We start from the raw sequence: 15,465 nt of genomic DNA on the forward strand, positions 1-15,465 counted from the left end.
AGGTGTTGCTGAAATGAAGTCAGGCAGATTTATATTTAGCATCATTCCACCACGGATGCGTTAGACAGCCTATTATCATCCTGCCTGCAGGAAAGCAACAACGTTACAACCGTTATCATTATAAAGGATTACAGTTCTAATCAAGACTCTTGTGAGATGATTCATCACAAATAAATGAACTTGACACTGCTGGATGTGTATCATGTAAAGAGATTAATAACTGGTATTATAGAAATTAGTGTAGTGCAACATATGGTTGAAAAATACCTCATTGGAAATGTGCGCTAATGTTTCCACAGATGCCGACTAATAGACTGACTAGTTGTTTTGGCAGCTTGTGGTCGACTTCCATCAGTACCATTAATGAGGTAATTGTGGAAATATATGCTGGGGATGTGGCCATCATCTGTGGAGTTAGCATGTTTGCTCCCGTGGGTTCTAATATTCTTTCATGATAGTTACCGGTAGTTTTTGTTTTGTTTCAATTTATTTTATTTTTTTTATACTTTTCAGTGCTGGTTTGTTAGTTTTAATTATTTTTAGTTTTTCAAAAAATGCTTTGTTTTGTTTTTATTACTTTCAGTAATAGTTTTCATTTCATAAACTAAAGTACAATAATATTAGCAATTCAGCCACAAGCATGGCTCGTCATCAAGGTGGCGCTTTTTTTATTAGGTGCCACCAAATGATGTCACTTCTAGGTAATACACAGTAAACAACTGTAGACAACTGTTCAACCGCCTTCCGGCTAATGGTTGTGCTGTAATAACAAAATAAATACATTTAAAATCAACCCCAGAGGTTCGTGTATTCAATAAATTGCCAAAAGCGAAAGGACACTTTTGCTGAAATGATAGTTTTTGTTAGTTTTGTAAACGTAAAATGCATGTATTTCATTTCATCGTTTTATTTTATTAGATTTCATTAAAGGGACAGACAGTGTAAAGGATTTAGTGCCATCTAGAGGTGAACTAATAAAGTGCAACAATTTTGAAGCACGTACACTACGGTGCAGACAGACCACACTTTGAAAGCCTACCACCAATTACTACTAAAGTGAACAAGCAAGCAAGCATCCCGCAAAGCATGAGCTAGCGGGAGCTGCAAGCAAGAGTAGCTAGCAAGATCTTGCTGGAGTGGCTAACAAGAGTGGCTAGCAGGAGAAGCTAGCAAAAGCCGGCCAGAGGAAAGCAGAGGGAGACAAGCGGCGAGAATCCGAATCACCGGACTCAGTGGGTCCGACATGAGCTGCAAGGCTAACATACAGTCATGAAGTGTTTCTCCTTCGCGTATCCGTCGCAGAAAGATGGTGGCGAAACATGTCAGCTTTCTGTTAAGGTGTGACACGACCTATGTGATATAATTATCAATTACTAAACCTACGATGATTTTTTTTTATGTTCATTGATGTTAGAACATTTTTTTTTGCACCTTTTTTTCTTCTTTAATGAATGAATGATTAGTTCCCCACTAGATGACACTAAATAGTAAATATTACACACTAGTGTCTCTTTAACTGAAATGACCCTGCAATTAAAGTGAGCCCTGCCTCTCACCCAAAATCATTTGGGAAAGACTCCAGCACACCTGCAATGAGCGCTATAGAAAATGGATGTATGGATGCTTTTTGGTTCATGTTCAACCTGTTCCTGTTCTGGCATTAATTATGGTTTCTCCTGATTTTATTGGCCATGCTCTTGTGTCATGTCTACTACTCAGTCTCACCTTTTTTCATTGTCTAATCAGTCTGGCCCACAATTTCTCCTGCATCATCTCGTCTGTGTGATCTACCAGCAGGACTCCGATGCTCATACCCAGTGGGTTCACTGTCAGTGCAGTTATAATCTCTCTTTTGCTATTCTTGGATAGTCTGAAAATTTCAGCCTGCACTTTTTTTCCTGCATTTCCTCCACCTGTCTCTATTATTTACACCTCCTACCATGTCATTCAAGTCTTTTCTTCATTTACTCTGCTGGATACTATCATTTGTCACATACTGCCGAATCAGTTTCCACAAGGTGTACTGTGACTAGAGTTTCTGGAAATGCGCAGTCAAAGCTTTAGCCATGGAAGAATTTAGCCTTGTGTTTTGCCTCCCTCTGCCTTGTTTTTCTTTATTTTCATCTAAGAAAATTGGGCGGCCCGCCTCCGGTCTCCCTCTGTTGGTTCTTGTTGTTTTCATGTTTTTGAACTTAGGAAATGAAAAGTTTCAAGAAAAATCCCAAAAGAGATTTCATTGCATTCCTTCACACATGAAATCCCACAGATTGATATCAGAGTACTTGTTCAGCCAGATGGTGTCGTGTTACATCACATGCTGGACATGCGCGATCCAAACCACCGTGAGCAGAAATTCTTCCTCGTCTGTACTGCTTGGAGAATAACTTGCATTAACCACCAACTCCATTCGTCTCAACTTCCTTGCTTGTAATTTATTAGAGTTCTGTGCAAGGTTAAGTCGTTATAGCTGACGGCACGTCTTCCATATTAATTACGTAAATAGAATCACATGAGCGGAAGGGATGGCTGCAAATATTCACGGAGGTTGCACAGATCAATCAATATTGATCAGTGATGCCTTGATGTATGGAAACATCTCACACCTGAGACCTTGGCCATCCTGAGTGATGGCCGCATCTAGGAACAGTGCTGTCACTAAAGCAATTTGCCTCCGGAATAAATAGGAATGCATTGAGACACGCGCACACACATTAAACTCCGTTCCCTCTTTCTCCCAGAATTCTTCTCATCGAAAAGCCACACAAAGACGTGGCGTCGTGGATCTTTTTCTCTCTTGTTACAGTCATGAATATGGAATGAAAATCCATGCTTCTTTCAATAACGTTACTGCCAAAACAGCTATTCAACCATTATAAGCAGGCAGCTACACCTCAGGCAATACACAAGCTAATGAATAGTACAAGCAACCAAACGGAAACATTACTTTGCATTACTATAGCCTGATCATAAATGAATAAACATGAGAAGGCGCATAAATGAAATGTTTACTCATAAATTCCTGCTTCACTCTGATTTTCCCTTTGACATGTCAATTTAACTGGGTGGCCTTTATTTATATCAAATGAGAAGGGAGGAGAAAGTGAGAGTAAACACCCACAAACACACAAACATCTATTTTCACGTACACATGACCACACACACATTTAAGGATAAGGGGTGGGAATTAACTACAGGCTGAGGCAGGCTGCTCTCCCAGGATGCTCGGGGCTATTTCAGGAGGCTATTTCAGGTCTTCCGTCTTCTTCCCGTGTTTCTTCTCACCATCTGAATGCAGCTGTGGGAGGGCACAGGATTATTTATAACGCAGCATCCTACCAAATTCCCTTTTTATGTTCCCTCGACTTGTACCTCAGTTTACAGTTTAGCGCTTTAAATGAAGCAAAACTGCCTGTCAGATTTGAAAATGAAGTTGCAAAAATACCCGTAATAGAATGCAGCTTGTTCTATGTTAAATTTATACAGTGTCACACTTGACGTATATAACCCTGAGGGTTTTTTGCACAAAGTATTATTTTTATCTTCTTGGAAGGAAAAAGAAGTGCCTTCGAAAAAAAGCCATGATGTGATGTATACAAAATAGATGTCGTTAAATGTTTCATTAGTTTAAAGTGGTAACTAAAAAGACAGATTGTTGGGTTTGTGAGAACTGTATGACCGCATTGAAGTTATCAGTTTTTGTCTGACAAATCTCAATCTGTGACTCAGTTTAACTCATTCACTGCCATTGACGGCCATAGACATCAATAAATCATTTGAACTATTTCTATTAGTTTAAAAATTGTTTCCACTTTTGTTAACAAGAGTATGAAAACCTAGGAAAAAAATTACTGTATATTTAGAACAGATATCAAATCATGAGTTAACTAGCGAAGTCACGTGACAAATTTTGACTGACGCTCCTAATTTTTAATAATCTTTTCTTTTTCAAAAAAAGAAAAAAAGAAAAGATTATTAAAAATTAAGGTGTCAGGTGATTACATTTTATAATCGTAATAAATCTCATGACTTCACTTGTTAACTCACGATTAATAACAAATTTTATTTCTGTTCTAAATGTGTGATAAATACATTTCTAGGTTTTCATACTCTTAACAAAAGTTGGAAAAAAAAAATACTAATAGAATGAATAGAATAGAATAATAGAATAAATGTTTTTTTTTTTATATCTATAGGCGTCAATGGCAATGAATGCGTTAATTGACCTCCACATAGTTATTAAAAATGTTGGGATAGCTTCAAAAATTTGTTTGCTTTGTAAACAAATATTAACCCTATTAAGCCTGAATCATGAAATATATGAGAGAAAATTTTGATTATTTTTAAATAGAGTATTTAGTGTTGCTTTTGAACAAACAATGTTAATTTTTATTTTATTTTTTGAAAATCAACTTCCACATATGACTTTGATTTGTGTCTTATTTGATACATCCGGTCACAATGCTTTAAATTCATACATTTATAACTAAAAAATATTATAATAAACTGACATATCAAACATAATATTCAGGGCTCTAAAATAACTTTTTTGATGTCCAGTCAACGTGGCTAGTGACTCTCTAAAGTTACAAGCCAAACAAAAAAAAAATCCAGATCTATTTTCTTTTTGAAGCCCCTAAATATAAAGTAATAACAGTATGTCTATGGCAGCGTGTTATGTGCCCATTTAAATACACTGATTCTGAAACATATGAGCAATGGATGTGGGAGTTCATTTACTTACTCCCACATCCATTGCTCATTCATTCTGAATGGAGAGCTCAGCCTCATTCATTAAACTGGCCACCTCTCCGAGTCAACGGCTCGTCCGGCGCCCAAAGCCACCAAACACGTCAACCCCGAGGCGGGAGCCATTACCATGGGCCGGGGGAGCGATTGGGCTCCGCTGCGGCTCGAGCTCGGCTCGAGCTCTCATTCAAGTGAATGGGAACACACGATCGGGCAAGCGGTGTGTGCACTCGCAAAAAAAAGTGTCTCTCCTTTCTCAATTTGGCCGATCTTGCAAGGTCGCTGGAAAAGCCATCAGCTGGGTATACTGCCCTCTAATGGATTATCCATCCAATGCATGTGTCATATCATATACGTCAGGGTTTTAAAGGTAGAGTCCAAAGTTTTCATTCAGAAATAAACACTAAATACACACTGGATGTATACACATGAAATCCTTCTCAATCAACACCTCTGGGCTTCTTTTAATATGTGGTGGTGATTTTGTCCTCAACCACCACCACCACCCCCAGCCTGCATTTGGCCATTTTGTTGTGTTTTGCCATAAGAAGGACATTTCTGGGCGGAAAGGCAATGTTTACCCCTCCAGCCAATCACAGAGCAGGGTCCATGTCACTGTAAGCAGACGAGATGTTGACATGCAGAGTGACTTCAGGGCTGAGTGCGGTCAGAGGCAGGGGGCGTGAACGTTGAGCCAGTATGGGTTGAGCAATGGGAGGAGTTTGTTTTGAATTGTTTGTTTACAAACAGAAAAGGTCAAAACTTTGGACTCTACCTTTAATGGAAAAAAATATATACTCATGAAATAGAGGGCTCAAATGTCTTGTATTTGATGTGATACGTTTGGCTTTATAGGGTTAAAACACTAGAAGGTCCAATATCAAAACAAAAATAAATGGTGTAAAAAGTATAGTTTGGTGCTTTAATTAGCATACAGTGTATCGACACAACAGACTCAGTATGTAGGGGAGTAAAAAAAAAAAAAAAGTATAATGCTGACATCTGTTTTTGAGCCCCAATGACAAAGTCACACTGTCTGATAAACAGGTGAAAATGAAATATCACACCTTTGTGTTGTACTTACTGTAAGGTAATTACAGCAGGTAGCTGGAATAGATTTATGTGATAATACATTGCAAAGAGCTGACCGAGAATGTAAAAAAAAAAAATGCAATCGTTTTTGCCTCGCTGGTTTGCTTCACAGGTGTTGTGTATGCAGATGGTGTTTGATTATTTTCTCTTCACACTTGCATTAAAATGCATCCCAAAGGTCTGATAGAAGATTTACTTTTATCATATGGAATGCAATGTTTGCAATATGTACATAAAAAGATCCAAGGATAGTAGTCTAACTGCTGACTGTGTGTGGAACATTCCTGCATGTCAGCCCAAGGTGTGTGTGTGGGGGGGGGGGGCGGGGGGGCGTGGTGTGATGCCGGGGGGAGAGCATGTAACCTGGGGAACATTTTTTTTTCTCTGTTCAAGAATATAGTGTAATTGCACATCCACTACAATAGGTGGCAGTGGCACACCCATTATTTATCTATTTATTTATTTATTCATTCATTCATTTTTAAATTATTCTTTGTTCTAAGTTGGTGTATATGTTTTTGTTTTCGTTGATGTTAATAAGGTAGAGGTGTACTTACATACAACTAATTTATAGACAAATTATACTATTGTGGAGTTGGGAGGGGTGCTAAATGTTTTCTTCTTCCCGAGGGGGCGTAACAGAAAATAATTGAGAAGCGCTGCTGTATGTAGACGAAAGTAGTTCGTTCATAAAGGTTGGAATAAGTGTCTTGGTGGACAGTCCAACACTCCATTAGGCCACAGTAAATGTCTAATAAGCTGTTTAGTGCACACAAATTTGGATATGGTTCTTTCTTCATGCAAATAGTTTAGAGTTCAATTAATCTTTATTAAACGTAATGAGTGAAATTAATCAAATAAGTGTAGTAAAACAACACATTTATTGTAAAAGTTTCTTCTCATCTCTCTGACAATCACTTGGAACAAGGGTGTCCTCAATGTCCTATATCCTGCATGTTTTAGATGTTTCCCTCCTCCAATACACTTGATTCAAATGATCAGATCATCACCAAGCTCTGCCGGAGCCTGATAATCCTGATCATTTTAAATCAGAAGTGTTGGAGAAGGGAAACATCTGAAACTAAAGTCTCCAACTCTAGTCCTCCAGGGCCACAGTCCTGCATGTTATGTTTCCCTCCTCCAACCCACCTAATTCAAATGATTAGATAATCAGATAGCTCTGCCTGAGGCTAATAATCCTGATCATTTGCATCAGAGGTGTTAGAGGAGGGAAATCATATAAAACATACGCCTCAAAAGCCAGTCCTCGAGGGCTGCAGTCCTGCATGACATACAGTAGATGTCCCCCTCCTCCAACACCCCGAGCAATCCTGATCATTTGAATCAGGTATGCTGGAGGAGGGGAAAATCTAAAACATGCAGGACTACGGCCCTCGAGGACCGTAGTTTGAGACCTATGTTGTTTGGACACCCCTGACTGGGAACTTTGGGGGAAATATTCCAAAATATAACAAATTATTCAATGGTATGGTCATGATTCCAAACTAAATTATTTATTTTTGGGGGAAACTGCATGAAATAATAGCAATGCTTAATAGCCACCTGGAAGAGATTGTGGTCGAGCTGTGGCGTTCAACTGTATAAATTATAATATACGGATAGCAATCTAATTCTGTTGCCATTTTTTTTTTGAACATTCATTGTCTTTATGTTCACTGCTGTCAAACTGCAGTAGTGTAACAAACAGCAGTGTTAAGAATGACCTGCTGGATCCTTATGAAGACACTGATTTCTTCTCAGTACAGAGCCAGACTCTGTTCTGTGTTACATTCCCTCATTGATTTGTACGTCCTGAGTCACAGCTCCTCATGGGCAATAACATCTCCCAAAACACAGACGTTTGGTGGCAGCACGTGGCGGCTGACGGTGGGGGCCGCAGCTGCTTTATGGAACACTACCACTTCTTCACAGTACCCCCGGGGGCAGAGTGACAAGCTGACGAGAACAGGACATATTGATCAGTAGCTAAGAGTAGAACAGAGCCACTCAGGCTTTCCAACCTGGAGGGGGAGGACAGAACTGGCACTTCTCCCCAGCGAGTGTTGAAGGACTCCGGTGGGGTCTTTTGTCTGTGCTCTGACAAAGCCCCTCCGTGCCTCATTACGGTCAGCCTTGCCTGTCCGCCAAATGGACGTTTTTAGCTCGTGTTTTTCAACGGACCCTTCTGTCTTCTCGACAGCTCTTCATCCAAAAGTCCAGATGATGGTTTGAGTGAGACTTTGGAGAGAGCACTTCTGTATTCACACTAACACCCTTCAGTCTGTTTTGATCAAACAACTTTATTTTTCCCAGTGGTGAGTGTTGTGTTGTCAGGTGTGAACGCTAATCTGACTGTGACTAAATCAGACGGTCCAAACACAGTTGAAGATAGTTATGCTGAGAAAGCAGTCAGACCTGGAACTGATCCAAGGAATCAAGTTAAACTCTAAGCAACTTAGCAAGATAAGAATAAGATTTAGGGAACATATTTAGTTCCTGTGTATGCAGCATGCCATCTAGCATCTTCTTTTAACTCATTCAACCCAGCCATTTTCACTGAAGCAAACTCCTTTGCTCCCGGCTGATTTACTGGATTTTGACAGATTTTGCAAGGCCCACAGAATATTGTGTTCTATTGCTATCAAAACATAACCTACCAAAAGAAAGATTAGAGTGTCTTCTTTCATCAGGAAAAATAAATAGATTTATATCTGTTTCCGTTTTGCAGCAATTCATTAGCATTAGAATATAGCTAAGTTTCATCATTATTCACAAACCTGTTGAAAACACTGGCGAAAAGAGCTTGTTGCAACATGGCCATGGCTGGTCTCTTATACTCTACTGCCCCCTGCTGGCCGTTTTTTGTAATAACTATCATTGCTTTAAGCGTCCTCTTCAGGTCAGAAACTGCATCAAAGCCTTCTGTATGCCATAGCATTAAAAAAAAAACATTAAAAAAAAACATTTTTAAAAAAAGTATAAATACGTTTTTGGGAGTGCAGGACAAAGTATTAAAAATGTTTGAATGATTTAAGACGTACCTTTAAAGTGCACTCATCTATTTGCTGCCAGTATTCAATTTCTCAAAAACACATCATTTGAGTGTGATTAGTTACAACGGTGGCTGACAGAAACTCGTTTGAATTAAATGGGCTCGGGGAGGTGGTGTGTCCTCGAGAGCACCGTACTTCAGTAATTGTTACCCTCGGAGTGTTGCCAAGAGGTTGGACGACGTGCCAGGTTAGCTGTGTGGGGTTTGTCTCTCACTTGTACACCACCTCATACCCAGGCCTACGCTGGCACCAGCTCCGACCATCTGTGAATCCAATCCCAAAAGGATAAGGTAACAAGTGTGACGAGAAGAGACAACTATCATGGCGTTCTGGAAATATATTAAAAAGATGAAAAACTAAAATGTGTTCTGTCACTTGATTATGAATAAAGTTCATCATTTGCCTGTTTAAGAATTAACGAAGCATTGGTGCAAGTTAATTTGGGAAGATGTTCTGGCTTCATGTAGCCTCATTTAGCTTCATACATACAGCCTTCATTTAAAATCCTACACTGTCAAAATCCTTCATTTGCAATTGTACAGCTTGCAGCTTATATTTCAAACCCTTGCGCCAGTCCTGGAACTTTTCTGACACATCACCAACCCCTCTCCATCTGAAACTTGGTTCTTGGTCTATGTACCTTTTCTTTTTCTTTTTCTTTTTCTTTTTCTTTTTCTTTTTCTTTTTCTTTTTCTTTTTCTTTTTCTTTTTCTTTTTCTTTTTCTTTTTCTTTTCTTTTTCTTTTTTTAAAGTTCCAGCCTGGGCTTCCTAATCTTTTCGTGAATGAACGTTTGTATATGCTAGTGTAGAATTGTTGCTTATGTCTGTGACAGTTGTTTAGAATTGAGAACATCCAGTGTTGTTCGTCTTGTTACTAAATCTTATGAATGATGGTGAGGGCACGAATGTTCAACCATTATACTGGAGGGGAACACTGATGTTAAAAAAGAAAGATTAAAGTAATTTATAACAGTAAATCAACTATTTTCCTATTCTGTGCGAATGGATTGCTTACTGGGTGTAAGAAGCAAGGAGCAGGGGAGTTATTGGTTGAACATCAGGAGATGTTTCTTGCGATTTATCAGTTTCAGCTTTTTAATGTTTCTTTCAATAACCATTTATTGGCTTTTTTTACACAACACGGGCGAGGCTGTGGCTCATTTTCTCTTTCATTTTTCTTAATGTCACTTTTTTTCTAGCCATACGACTCACTAGACACTTCTTTAGACACTTCTTTAACTTTACTTAATGCTAAAGCCATAAACAACATCAACTCATTCACTCCCAGCTATTTTCATTGAAGCAACCCCCTTCACTCTCGGCTGTTTTATTGGATTTTGACTGATTTTGCAAGGCCCACAGAATGTTGTGTTCTATTGCTATAAAAACATGGAACCTACCATATTAAAAATTAGAGTCTCTTCCTTTATCAGGAAAAAAAAGTATATTTGTATCTGTTTCTATTTTGCAGAAAATTAGCATTAGAATATAGCTAAGTTTCATCAATATTCACATTCCTGGTGAAAACACTTTCAAAAAGAACTTGTTGCAACATGGCCCTGGCTGATCTCTTATACTCTGCTGCCACCCGCTGGCCATTTTTTGCAATAACTACCATTGCTGTAAGCTGCCTCTTCATGACAGAAGCTGCATCAAAGCCTTCTGTATGCTCTTGCATAAAAATAACATCATAAAAACGTATAAATATGTTTTTGGGAGTGAAGGACAAAGTATTAAAAACGTATTTACACGTCTTTGGGTTTGAATTACTCAATGTACCACTAGTGCTAGTACTATTTTCTATTTATGTTATGCTTATGTTAGCTGGCTAACAGCTCTAAAAAATATATATATACCAAGAGGACACAATATTCCATTCCCTTTTCTTTGAGCCCACTAACTTCATGTGAATTCATCACACCATTCGTAAATGCCTCAAGACATTTAAATCTCATTTTTATTGAAGTTTATCTCTTAAGACTCATTGTCAATTCAGAGAGGCCCGAATATCTGTCAATTCTAGTCAGTCTCAAAACGTGACCTTACTAGATACAGCTGGTTGACTACAAACACGCTTGAGCTCCGGTAGACAGACTGCACCCAAAGCACTCGAGGGAAAGTCAAAGGTAGCCTCAATATTCCCTGATGTGCACATACACAAACACGTCATGTTCTGCCTTCAACCTCCATGTCCCCATCTCACACATTACACACCAAAAAAAATCCTTTTAAAGAAACCACACCTGCTTATCAAAGCCGTGGTTTGAAAGCTTCTGATCAGTGGTGCAGATGGATGGCCACACAGAATGGGAAAGCTCGACTGTGTGGAGCAGAGGGGTGCGGGGAGAGATGGGACAGTGATGAGCGTCTCTCTGATGTACAGGCTGCCCCCTCCAAGGAACACCCAGCCCTTTAGAATCCGCACATGGTGACAGAGCAAGCTTTTCTTGTTCTGTAAAGGCTTCATTTGTCATTTCGACATACTCTTTCAGAGAGTGCTGCTCCTGACTGTGCACAAATACGCGGTAAATGATTATGTATGATGTCTACTCTGCCTCCATAACTGAAAGGCATACCAACCTGCTTCCATTCAATAGAAATGTCACCATAAAGACAATAAAAAAGAATGCAAAACTCACTGACCACTGAGCAATGGAGAGATCCGAACCAAGAGCTTTACAGAGAGTCAATATTACACACAATCAGAGGCACACTAAAGTTTATGGTGCCTATATTGATTGAAAAAAAAAATGGAATTCTACTGAAAATGAATTAAATCCCATTATTGGGAGGGACAAGGATGAAGATTCCCGTGGCAACCTCTGGTGAACTCCTTGCCCAAGAGAGTTAAGGCAGTGCTGAAAAATACTAGTGACCACACAAAATATTGACACTTTGAGCATTTTTACTTAAGGGTGTACTCACTTTTGTTTCCAGTGGTTTAACTATAATATATATATTTTTTGTTATTTTTGGGGAACAATTTATATATTAGGGTTGGGTGGTAATACGGTATCTCGGGGTGTCCAAAAAAGGCAACAGTGTCACTTTCAATACCGTCTTTAAAAAAAAAAACGGCATCTTATAATGACCAATTATGATATTAAACATAATTTTTTGATAACGAGTAATACTATCACAATTAATATTATTACAACCGTTTAAAATTAATAGTAAGCTGTTAGTCATGTGAAAGTCACATGACCGCTCAGACGGAGCGAGTCAAAATGACCAGTCGGCACAGCTCGGTTGAGCGGTCCCCTGAAAAAATAAAAATAAAAATGCAACTGCTACAATTTGGCAGCAAATGTCGATGAGGCCTATATGCAAAATCTGCATAAGGACTGCAACAGTGTTAGATGGAATATACTTCGTATCTCCAGACTCATCTGAGGAACAATATTCTCCGCTCACTGCTGCAAAGAGATGAATTTGTCACCGAGTCCACAATTCGTTTAAACAACCCAAAATTAGTATTAATAATATTTTGGGTTTTTTTATGATTATGCCGATTTTGGAATTTTAGAGTGTAATAATTGAAATTGTAATTGAATTTTGATTAATTGCACAGCCCTAGCTCTGATTATGAAAAGAAAAATGCACTGAGCTGTCACCAACATCTTACAAATCCAATTATGCCAACTAGTGCCAACCTACACACAAATCAATATTACACTCGTTTTTTACAGTACAGTACATGTTTTTAATTTTAACAAATTTTTCAGAATTATAAAACTACTGTACCAATGACTAAAAGATGCAGCCATATTTCTATTAACAAGTTTTTCCACTTTTATGTTAACAAGAGCGTGAAAATTTAGGAAAAAATATTTTATTGTACATTTCGTTGTACATTTAGAATAGATATAAAATTTGTGATTAATCGCGATTTAACTATTGAAGTCATGCGATTAATTACAATTAAAAGAAAATTATCGCCGGACACACACACACACACACACACACAGAGAAATTCGTAATGATTTTTTCTCAGCCAGATTCATCCATAAATTTCTGTGATAGACAGAAGAAGTGTCTTTCCTTCACCAAACATGCTCTGCCAACTTCTCTTTATATAATTTGTGAAACTGGATCTGTGATTACAACAGTAATGTATTCAAATCCATTCCATGAGTGATTAGAGAATCGAGGCAGCCAGGTGTGCAGGGCTGACACCTGACATTTTACACAAGACTGAATGCTTATAAGACACAATGACAAACATCATCAAATGTGCTAATTGCCTTGCATTGCATTGCATTTGGTAACCTTTAGCAACTTTGTGCAAGCGTAATAATTGAAAGTTTGTGACTTCACTGATGTGGGAACTCGGCGGTGTTGCTTGCCACTATATAAATACCAAATGATTTTGTTGTACGTAATGTACTGTATACGTGTGAGACAGCTTTATATCGTGTGTGGTGAGAGAAAAGTACACACACAAAGCCTACCTATACACCATGTACTGAATTATTTGCTTTCTTCCACTTTAACGGCAAACCACAAAAAGTTTACTAAGCCCTCACCTGTGCTATCATCAGCATATCACTTTGTGCCTCTATCATGCAAATGAAATCGCAGCTCTATAAACCAAACGTAAATGAAATTGTGAGCGCACGCCGCACACATGCATTTGATCAACAACAGTTTCATTCCCTTAAGTGAGATCCTTTCACTCGATCAGCATGTCGCATTGCCACGTCTATAGCCTTCTTGTCAGCATATTCCTTCTCAGCTTTCAAACATCTGTTCAGATCGGCTTGATGGCTTCAAACATACACGTCTTTCCGTAAATCCCCAGTGCAATACTGATTTTTCCAAAATAAATCCATGGAAAACACATCCAATTCAGAGTGATGACCTACACAGGATGCATGGAAGATTGTGAGCTGGCGAATCAGATACCCAGACAACATGAATAATAAAACATAGCATCAAGCAGTATATAGTAGGCCCTGATGCCATAAAGGGAATATTTGGACAGTTGGAATATAAAAGCAATTCATTATTTTCGGTCTGCACGTCATATTTGAGAATCTTGCAATTGAAATATAATGTAAACATTTGAAAGCATACGACCTAGTATGACCCCGTATAAAGCAGTAAAACTGTAGGACCACAAAAAAATAAAGTTCACTTGCAAGATTTTTCTTTTTATGAGATTTTGTTTTTTATGAAAAAACAACCTGAGCTCATAAAAATAAAGCAATATTACAAGAGAAAATATTGTATTTATGATAACAAAGCCTGTGGTAAGATAATAACTGTTAAGACTTGTTGGTCTGCACTTTTCCACATTTTCTAAATAAATGTCTCTCTGTTATATTTTAAAGTCTGTGGTCCTTCAATGTTGCTCACCACCGGCCTGAAAATAACTGAAGCTAAATGTGTCATATTTAGCATGTTTCTTTCACTGATGATGTCACGTACTGCTTACATTATGATAGCGGAGCTGTAAAGGAAAACCCTCAAGCGTTCTGTATTACTTTGCTGCAGCCAATATTGGAGGAGTTTTGTGTTGCATTTATTTTTACATTGGAGTGTAGGGAATAAACTTTATTACTGTTCCTTCCAGGATATAGAAGACATTACATGCATCATGCATTTTTCAACCTGCCTGATAACAAGCTATGCTTATATATACAGGTTATGTTCAATAGTGTTAGCGCCTTTGGGATTTTAACCACTTTCGGAAAAAATCTGGCAGAAAACTTTGTGCCAAGTGATGTTGCCCTCAAGCCACAAGTCAGGAGGATACTGTACATCCGAACTTTACTAAAATAATGTGACCTGGCGTTTCGGGGTTTGAGACGGGATTATCTCCATTTTTGAGCTTTCGTGTTCTGAATAGGGCAGTTTACAATTACCCCCAAACTACTATTTTTAGAACAGCGCATTGGCGTGGCCAGTTGATTTTCGGACAACAAACGCAGGCAGGCGACTGAGGGAGTGTATACGTACGAGGCAAAACTTGTGTACTGACTTGCTATTTCACCATGAATATACTTAACAGACGTATTATGGTTATAAGAAACCTCTGCTGCTTTGGTGTCTACCGTTATGTGACTGGCGAATAGAGTTTCCAGAGGAATGTCTCCGCTAGGTTCAAGCATGTACAATTAAACGGCAGTGATTTACACGAAAAATGTCACAGAAGACACCTGTATGTGCTTTCTACATTTCGTCGGTGGAAATGGGCCAGCAGCTGAAAATCCAGAACCAATTGATTGCAGGTATGTTTATCGTCTGCTTTCTCAGCGTTAGCCTTGCTAGCTGCCTGCTACAACATGCTAGCTACTATACATCATGGTGTAAATACATGAAAAATATCCAGAGTTTTGTCACTAAGATGTGAGCTTTACTTTTAACAAAAGTAACTAGACAGAAGTAACAGCCCAAAGGTAGGCTTAAAATCTTCAAATGGAAATCGTGACTTTAATGTGTTTCGTTTTCGTGAAAATTAGCGAGCAACATGATATTAGCAGTCATCGAGACCGCACCGGAGTGGCAGCAACGATCATACAATAAATCTTACCTTTCGACAAAAACTGCTTTCTTTCCGCCCACTTTGAGC

At 38.6% G+C, this 15,465-nt stretch overlaps 1 long non-coding RNA gene across 1 annotated transcript in view; it reads right to left on the minus strand.

Annotated features, from left to right (window-relative positions):
• Positions 1 to 857: 857 nt before the first annotated feature.
• The window catches only part of LOC144039625 (uncharacterized), a 53,303-nt gene continuing 38,695 nt past the window's right edge, over positions 858 to 15,465 (minus strand). Inside the window, exon 3 of the long non-coding RNA XR_013289499.1 lies at positions 858 to 3,295. This is a non-coding gene — a long non-coding RNA (uncharacterized LOC144039625). The remainder of the gene's footprint in view (positions 3,296 to 15,465) is intronic.

Source organism: Vanacampus margaritifer, chromosome 19, assembly GCF_051991255.1.
Source record: "Vanacampus margaritifer isolate UIUO_Vmar chromosome 19, RoL_Vmar_1.0, whole genome shotgun sequence".
Classification (NCBI taxonomy): Eukaryota; Metazoa; Chordata; class Actinopteri; order Syngnathiformes; family Syngnathidae; genus Vanacampus; species Vanacampus margaritifer.